This window comes from Aulonocara sp. 'chitande type north' Nkhata Bay, linkage group LG19, assembly GCF_057382095.1.
Source record: "Aulonocara sp. 'chitande type north' Nkhata Bay isolate Kocher_YH1m ecotype deep benthic linkage group LG19, A_spYH_male_GT1.1, whole genome shotgun sequence".
In the NCBI taxonomy this organism is placed as follows: Eukaryota; Metazoa; Chordata; class Actinopteri; order Cichliformes; family Cichlidae; genus Aulonocara; species Aulonocara sp. 'chitande type north' Nkhata Bay.
Window position 1 is genome coordinate 7292703 of NC_141362.1, and position 9720 is coordinate 7302422.

Below are 9720 nucleotides of genomic sequence, written 5' to 3' on the forward strand. Positions count from 1 at the left end.
ATTTAAACGAACTTGTGACAATACTTGAGAGTCACAGTGACACATAGTGATTAGGCATATGATTGAAAAATGCCTAGGTTTAGAGCTGTGAGCTATGCAAAGTTAAATATATATATTTATATGTATAAATGGGAAACATTTCAAAGTTTGAAATGTGTGAGATCCATGATTTGTTTGAAAAACTAGAAATTATTTAAAACTGCCTTAAGTGAAAATGTAGTGTTGCATCTATTCTCCCAAACCAAGACAAAAAAAGAAGAAGCATTCTGTAACTTAAAAATAAGGCTGACGTGTTGACAATAGACTAAAACACTAATTCGCAGGTGGCTATCAGGAACAGAGAGGCGAGCAAAGTCACAAACACCAAGGCTGCAGACAGCCACGCAGAAACAGCAGATAACATAGAGACAACGCCTGCTAGAACCGTGGACAGGAAGGTCACTTCACACGAGATCACACTTCACACGGAGGAGGCCACAGAGAAATAATGCAAAACAGTTTTGGGGCAGCCACTTAAGAACTTATTTGACCTTACAGCACAGGCCGAAATTGTGTAGGTTACGCAGTAACCACAGATAGTAAAATAATAGAAGCAAAACCACTTTCTTCTTCATATTCTGCACAGAGCGCTGAGCTGATAGCTGTGATTCGCGCATGTGAAATACACAAAGATAAACAAATAAACATTTATACAGACAGCCAGTATGTTTTCTCTGCTGTGCATCATTTTGCAAAAAATTTGGGAAAACAGAGGAATGATTAGACCAACCGGAAAACCGGTTCAGCATGCCAGCCTGCTACAACGCCTACTGACTGTAATACATTTACCACAACAACTCGCATTGTGTAAATGTGCAGCACACAAAACTGATGGCTCTTTCATAACTACAGGCAATAACTTTGCTGACAGACCCAGCCAACATTTATATGTGGGGCCCATATGGTTTGGAAATGGGCTGAAAAATGGGCCCCATATAGGATTGTCCGCGGGTTCCGTAATGGCCCCATATTAAATGCCCATATAGGTGTTATGTTAGGAAAATCTGGGAACTAAATGGGCCCCAACTGGGAAAAGTACACAGAAACCCACCTGGGCCCCATCTTTCAAGTTTTTGTGGGTACCATGTAGGCACCACATAGGCTAAAAAAGTGGGTTTTAAGTGGGATTGTCCGCAGGTTCCATAATGGCCCCATTTTATAAGCCCATCTCGGTGTTATATTGGTAAAATCTGGGAACTAAATGTGCCCCAACTGGGCAAAGTACACAGAAACCCACCTGGGCCCCATCTTTCAAGTTTTTTGTGGGTACCATGTGGGCACCACATAGGCTAAAAAGTGGGTTTTAAGTGGGATTGTCCGCGGGTTCCATAATGGCCCCATTTAATAAGCCCATCTCGGTATTATATTGGTAAAATCTGGGAACTAGATGGACCCCAACTGGGCAAAGTACACAGAAACCCACCTAGGCCCCATCTTTCAAGTTTTTGTGGGTACCATGTGGGCACCACATAGGCTAAAAAGTGGGTTTTAAGTGGGATTGTCCGCGGGCTCTGTAATGGCCCCATTTTATAAGCCCATCTCGGTGTTATATTGGTAAAATCTGGGAACTAAATGGGCCCCAACTAGGCAAAGTACACAGAAACCCACCCGGGCCCCACCTTTCAAGTTGTTTTGTGGGTACCATGTGAGTACCACATAGGCTAAAAAGTGGGTTTTAAGTGGGATTGTCCGCGGGTTCCATAATGGCCCCATTTTGTAAGCCCATCTCGGTGTTATATTGGTATAATCTGGGAACTAAATGGACCCCAACTGGGCAAAGTACAAAGAAACCCACCCAGGCCCCACCTTTCAAGTTGTTTTGTGGGTACCATGTGAGTACCACATAGGCTAAAAAGTGGGTTTTAAGTGGGATTGTCCGCGGGTTCCATAATGGCCCCATTTTATAAGCCCATCTCGGTGTTATATTGGTAAAATCTGGGAACTAAATGGACCCCAACTGGGCAAAGTACACTGAAACCCACCTAGGCCCCATTTTTCAAGTTCTTAGTGGGTACAACATGAGGAAAACATGAGCTAAAAAGTTGGAATGGCATTAGCAGTGGGTTCTGTATTTGCATCTTATTTCTAGTTTGAATTGACTAAGTTCTGGCACTGAGTGGGCCCCATGTAGTAAAACAGTCACAAAATCAATTTTTCAGACGGCTAATACGGGTTCTGTGACACAAAGACACCAAATATATTAAAGCTGACCGCAAACAAAATCTAGTTTGTAAATAAAACCATTTCAAAAATCACGAGGGTACACAAAACAACATTTTTCACATTTATTTTGTCCAACAACTGTGATTTTACGTAACTGTATTCCAAAGTGCGTAAACGTTTAAAAACTAGAAATGTCAAACTACAGCAAAATTCCTTAGATATTTGGAACTGTAGCAACATGGGGAAAAAGTCAGATGGAAAACTCAAAAGCTTATCTTGAATCAGCAGGGTTTGTTTTTTTACAGAGCCGTAAGTCTATTTTGTACCCTTGCAGCCCTCGGTCCTCCTCTGTCTTTAGCTCCACTGAACCACTTGGACAGAGCCTTCTCTGCTTCTTGCAAGTTGACTTTTGATGTTAAATAATTCTTCAGTGCCTCTGCAAATGAAGAAGAAGAAAAACGGGCAAGCCAAAGTAAAGTTAATCTTAGCTTACTTCATTTGGTGATGATTTTCAAAGAACAATGTTTATTTCACTTTATTGCCTCAAAAAATATATACAAATTGCATGATAACCAATCTCAGTTACACTTTCAAACACTTTATTAAAAAAGTTTAGTTTTCTAAAGTTCAAATGTCTCAAGTGAAACTAACTTACCATACACAACATTAAAAAGACGCAAATCTCTGAACTTTTTTTCCCCATGTCGGCCAAGCATGTTGTACTCCACAGCCAGCTCAGGTGATATGAGGAATTTCATCATCCTTCTTGTGGCATCGTCTACACTTGTTTCCCCTGTATCTGCTACCATGGCAACCTGAGGGGAACATACAAAAAGGACAGATTAGATACTGGCATCTGGTTAGGATGCCTCCCTGGTGAGGTGTTTTGGGCACGTCCCACCAGGAAGAGACCCAGAACACCCAGGACATGCTGGAGGGACTATGTTTTTCGGCTGGCCTGGGAATGCCTTGGGATTCCCCCGGAAGAGCTGGGCCAAGTGCCTGGAGAGAGCGAAGTCTGGGCCTCTCTACTTAGTACCGGATTGGGTCGAGGGGCAGCAGCCTAAGCTTAAGATAATGGACCGGAATGGAGGATAAATGGACACTTTACATATTACTTAATGTTTACTGTGTGGTGATAAAAAAAAAATGGTAGTAAACACAAGCTAAACTAAAAAAATTAATTGCGCTTCCTTAACCCTTTATCCCCAATAATGTTACGCAGGATAACTGGTAGGTCTGGTAGGTTTTTTCCTCTACTGTATACTATATGAATGTAATCAAGGATTAATAACAGAAAGAAAAAAGAAATTGAAATTTTGCCATTTTTACTAAAGGCAATCAAAATGTACATGAATAAAATATTTAAATTAGTCAATTCAAATTAATAACTCTAAAACACTGAACAAAATTAAGTATTTGACCCTGTGGTTTATTTTCGGACATCTCTTTTCTTCTAAAAGTCCAGGCGTGTTGGGCCCCTGGCAGAGCTCAGGTTTGACGAGACAGGTTTGGAAAAACCTGTCGCTGGCGACTTTTTGGGGGCTAAAGGGTTAAAATAAATAGGAATTGGCCAAAATTTGTATAAACTATGAAATAGCAGAACAAAAGTAAAAAAAAAAATCTTTATCTGTTATCAGAATCAAATATTTGATTAGAATAAAAAATTTAACTTTCTGGAAGATTTCTCGTTACATCTGTCATAAAAGTAACAACATCTCAGAAAAAAAACATGATAGCAACAGAAAAATATGATAGCAGTGTGATGTGATGGTCCCTGGCCAGATTTTTACACATATTATAAGCCCTGTGACACAAAAACCACAGAACTCTGACACGCACAGACTGTTTTCCTTCGTGCTAATGAAGAAAAATGCTGGTCTGGTATGTAAAAGGGAATTTATTCTTCCAGGACCTGAAGCTCCGTAATGCAGCCCTCCAACAGCCAAACCTATCTGTTCTCTGATTGTCTTGATGCATGCTCAATCATCCAGGTAAGTAAATCTCCAAAAGTTGATTCTGTTCATCTGGACGTAGCGCTTGCAGCATTTTCTCCCACTGAAAATGCTACGTCCAGATGAACAGAATCAACTTCTGGAGATGTTCTCTGATTGGATTGTTTAATTGGTGATTGACATGAAATTGACCAATCAGCTGAAAGGAAGAAAAATAGGGTCAAAATTTGGATGTGTAAGTATAAATCCACACACAGCCAGGAAAGCCGAGCGCAGAGTTGTTTGTAGCACCAATTCAGCCAGAGTGGAGCCAGATGGATTTTCCATCCATCCACACTGTAAAGTCTATAGACCAGCAAGTGATAAATTAACAGTGTTGTTGGTATTTTCTAAAACAGTTGTATGCAATAGGAATTGCTGTTTATAGTCCTCCTGTATATCTGCATGTTCCCTCCCAATTAAAACCTGTGATAATGGAGATTCAAATTCATGTCATACCTATACCAACAGTTATCAAGTATCCAGATCGACCTTTACTGATGTGCTCTGTCAGTGCGCCCCAGGGCAGCTGTGGCTACAATGTAGCTTGCCATCGCCAGTGTGTGATTGTGTGTGTGAATGGGTGAATGACTGAATGTAGTGTGAAGCGCTTTGGGGTCCTTAGGGACTAGAAAAGCGCTATAAAAATGCAGGCCATTTACCATTTAAAGGAAAATTGTTATTTCCATGTATTTTCCTGTTCTGCCTTCAACTTTGAGGACTTCCCCCCACATTTCTAGTTGTGACAGTGCACCTACAACAAAAAAAATCTGCTGTGATTTACATTTGTTGAAAGAGCAATTTTGTAAAATAGTCTATTTTTGTATGCACAGTTTACAAATCTGTCCTGTACAGCATGGACTGATTGCATGCTAACAAGTTGTTGCTTAAAAATAAAACAATAAATTTTTAATTAATAACATCAGCAGAAAGCCTTGTTATTAATTAGATGTACAATTTCTATAGAATACGAAACAACTCAGTTCATTTTTGATCATATCAATACCAGCATATTACACAACTAGTGATGGGATTTTCGTCTCTTTTTAGAAAGCCGGCTCTTTCGGCTCCCAACCGGCTCTTCAGGTTGTTTTGTTGCTTTAATTAATTTATTATTAACAACAATATAAAATTATGAACAAAAGGAATTACTAATGTAAAAAAAGAAATGTGGTTTTATTTATATATGTTTATATATAAATATATATGGTGGCCCCTAGAGACAAAGCATGTACAAACTCCAAAACCCATTTCTAGCGTCAACTGAACTTCCAAAACAGAGCTATCTAGATCACTTAATTTACACAATTGAAATCATATGTGTATTTTTTGTGTATTTATACACAAGCACTCATATATATTCATAAAAAATTCCAAAAGCTGTTCATTTACCTGTTACTACCACACACCAAATCCGGTCGTTGGTACTTCCTGGCTTGTGTAGCCACTAGGTAACAAAATCTCAACACTGTGCCTAGCATCCTGGAGCACTTCTGTTGTGTTTTGTACGTGCTTTGGAGTTTGTACGTGCTATGGAGTTTTTACGTGTTTTGGGGTTTGTACGTGCTTTGTCTCTAGCAGCCACCGTAAATATACTTTTATTTATTCTCTCCACATAAAATGTAATAAATAAATCATATAATACAAAAAAAACAACTATTTACATTTCAACTTTTAACTATTTAAATTTTCAGCTTTTTCCTTTTAAACAAATTTAAAGTGAAACAACACAAAACACTGCAAACCACAACACAATTAAATATAAATTATAATATGAAAACAAACAGAAGATGCACATTCTCTGTCATATGGGCCTGCATGAATAAACTTTCTGAATCCTTTATCATCCGCAATTGAAAATAGTTGTGGATGATTACTATACCTTTCTAATGTGACGTTGTTGTCCCTGGCTCTCTTTCTCTCTCTCTCCCTCCTGCTCTGTTACTGTGCTACTGCGTGTGTAACAACCGCCCCTCCCCCCTCTTCCCAGCGCAAAGCACAAGGCTCGCGTGCAGAGTGAAGCGGAAAAAAAGTGCGAGAGAGAGGGTGAGAGAGAGAGAAAAAACACGCTTGTGTCGTTCACTTCAAAGAGCCGTTTCGTTTTGACCAACACATCACTAACAACCATGATGAAAAACGCTCATCTGCTTCCATCACCATCAGCTGATTAACATTGAGCTGCTGCAGTCAACACCATCAAACTAATTTACTGTTTAATGTTATGTTATTGAATGCTTTTATTTTTAAATCTTTACCAGCGCTTAAAGACTGTAGATGTTCACACCTGGTGTTAGAAAACCGAGCTCACTGCAGTATTTTTTTTTATAACAGGAAATTTAAATTTTTATTGGTTACCGTGTTTATTACCACTTTTATCAGTAATGTACTTCCTATAAAATATGGATTTGATAAGTTACCGGTTTATTGAAATCAGCTAGTGAACACATCGATCACTTTATTGAACTACACGCCTTACACTCTTGTGAGCTCTGGTTACTAACAGCAGGTGTGAATGTTTGGAGTCCAAAACGCAGATAAAGATTAGAATAACAAGGCAATGTAAAATCAGTTTAATGCAGTTGACAGTAGCAGCTCAGATGGAAATCAGCCAATTGTGAGGAGAGCAGAGGACCAAAACTGTCAGAGTTGTGGGTCAAGTGAAGAGAACACTGTTGGCATTATTGTTAGCATAAAAGATGAAAATTAAATAAATGTTAAATTTTAAAATAGATCATTGCCTCCTGTGCCTAAATAAATATATATACTTAATACCAATAAAAAAAAAAGGATGCCCCAAAGACCATCACTTTTCAAAAATAATAATAATAATAATAATAATAATAAGTAATACAAATAATATGAAAGTTACTTACATGTCAAAGATGGTGCTTGTGATCTTGAAGAATCTAAACGTGATAAGGAAATGAAAGAAAGTGCATGAGAAAATACAAACATTTTTGTTTTTTCCCAGGATAATTCAATATAAAAGATTCTCTTACTAATGCACAAAATGAACAGTGTAATTAAAAGTTTGAAAGGCACTGCATGTGTTTATATGATAAACTGACTAATTCAAGCAGAAAACACTAGCAGTGCAAAAATGTATCTAACTAGCTGACAGACTTTAAAGTCACAGGAAGATATATCAAAATGGTGACTTATGCCAGAACAAATGACTTGACAGACATAAATCCTAAATTCCTTTAAGTAAAAAAGGAATTACTTTTTTATAAGTGGTCCCTAGTGGTTTTCAAATTATTACATGGCTTGTTAATTTTTTATTAAATTATTAAGAAGCCAGATGAGTTCAAAACATTTACAAATTACTATAAAGCACTATCCAAACTTCAAATCAAGTGGCAAAATCTCCAAATTAAAAGTACTCGCAAACTATAAAAATTTGATTATACTTAAAAATATGCAAAAACTAATTTAGTGGAATTTTTACCTGCTCAAGAATACATTGAACATGCAATATTTAATTGAAAAGAACAAAATTTGTGTACTTTTAGAAAGGATTATTAAATATTTGGGGATACTAGACATAAAGAGGGTCTCGTACATTTACGGGCATCTAATTTCCTGGATTTAATGGTTTAAAAGTTTAATAGGTCTTTGAAGTTGATAATAAAATTGAGTCCATTATTAGCAAAAAGAATTTAAAAAAAAAAGAGCAAAAAAATGCTTAATATATAATAATTGTTTTAAACTTAAGCTTTGTAATTGTAGCAGATTTCATTGTCTGTAATTTTTTATTTAGCCCCACAGTAGTAAAAGCCATAAATGGGAGTTAGATTTATTACTAGTATTTTACACAGCATTCAGCTATAATAACATGTTCTGCATTTTCCTACTTCACCATCTGATCTGAACAGCTGCACTCTCTTAATTAATTAATGACCTAACATTTCTCAGTAACCAATAACTAGATGGAACAGCACAGTATCTAAGAGAGTGATCAGACAGTGTTTGAGCTAAAGACGCTGTGTGTTTCTTTTGGGGGCTTTTTACACACTGATCCACCACCGTTTTCCCATAGTACAATGCATATCTGGTAACATTACCGTATTCAGATCAGAAAACCGTTTCAGCTGCAGGCATCTACTCCTGTAATTTAAACAATCACCTTGCTACACTGCACATGAATATTACGTAACATGGTATGACTAGCTCATGTTCAGACATTTAAGATACTGTTCAGCCATTTTGTTTACTGGGTAGTGCATAATGGCCGAGTTAGCTGAGCAGGAATCCACTAAAGCCAAAAAAATAATATAAATTTTTTAAATTAATTACAAAAACCTTATAGGAAAACCCAAGAAACAGTTGCAGAAGCACAGAAAAAAAACTGCCGTGTACGTTATAGTGTGTAAATTCAAAAACTGTATAGAGAGAATGGTGCAATGAAAACAGAATAAGATAAGATGAACTTTATCGAGTAGAATATAGGCAGTAAGAGTTTTTTAATTAACTTTAAATTATGTTTGCCAAAGACAATGCAGCAAATTAACCCAGTTCTACCTGCTAGCTAAAGATGTTATGCTTCTCCCCCTTATACCGTTTAGGACGACTATAGAAAGTTACTAAAATAACCATTGATGAAAACGTATCAAACTTTAAGTATTTACCTTTGTCATAGTTTTCGATTCTTTGGTATCCTTTTGTCCTCCACGTTCTTAAACACCAGGGAGAGAAAAGGCGCAACAGACGAAAGACCGCGAAGACTAGACGCTAGGCGGTGCAATCTGCTCCTCCCTCTTTTTAAACGAGCCAATAGGAGCTGCTCACATTAAAAACAACTTTATTTAAAAAGTCGTTTTACACCTGATACAAAAATTTTAAAAGTCAAACAATGCACAAGTTTAAAAGAACAATTTTATTTTTAAAAGTTTTTTAAGCATAGGGATGGTTAATATGTTTTAAAAAGTAATATATAATATTTATCAAAAAGTGTCACCCAAATCAACATCATAATAAAAATATAATTAATAAAAATATAATAATGATAAGAAGAAGAATAACAGTTTACCTAAAAGCTCTTCTAACATTAGACTGGTTTTGAAAAGTTTCAATAGTGTCAATACACCATAAGGACAAGGGAGTTTCACAGTTGAAGTGTGACTGCTTGAAAGACCCCATTCCCTCTCCTTTCCACTAGTTCAAAGAAAATATAAATTATTTCTGGTTATATAATTTGAGGGCACAAGTTTGAAGAGTAACATTTTAACAGATCGGTAATATACTTCAGGAGCTTTACTGGATCTGATTAACCAAAACTTCCATCTTCCATGTAACTAACTGTCTTTTCTCTAATACAGTAGAGTGTGTCTGATCTACTAAAAATCCTCAACTGCATGTTTGCTCAAGTAAATAGTCTTAATTGTTTGAACAACCAGTAATCCTTAATTTGCAAATGCCAAATCTGGATTTTGTCTGTGTAATTCACTTTTATCTTAGGTTTTTTATTCGTATTTTTTGCTTTTCTTTTTTTCTACTCTTGTGTCCGTTTTAATCACTTATTATT

At 36.7% G+C, this 9720-nt stretch overlaps 1 long non-coding RNA gene across 1 annotated transcript; it reads right to left on the reverse strand.

The window, feature by feature from the left end:
* Nucleotides 1-2311: 2311 nt before the first annotated feature.
* Nucleotides 2312-8962, reverse strand: LOC147306395 (uncharacterized). The gene is made up of 4 exons (XR_015126415.1): nt 8825-8962; nt 7070-7102; nt 2858-3017; nt 2312-2638 (listed from the first exon to the last, which is right to left on the reverse strand). It is a non-coding gene; the product is annotated as an uncharacterized LOC147306395 (long non-coding RNA).
* Nucleotides 8963-9720: the final 758 nt, after the last annotated feature.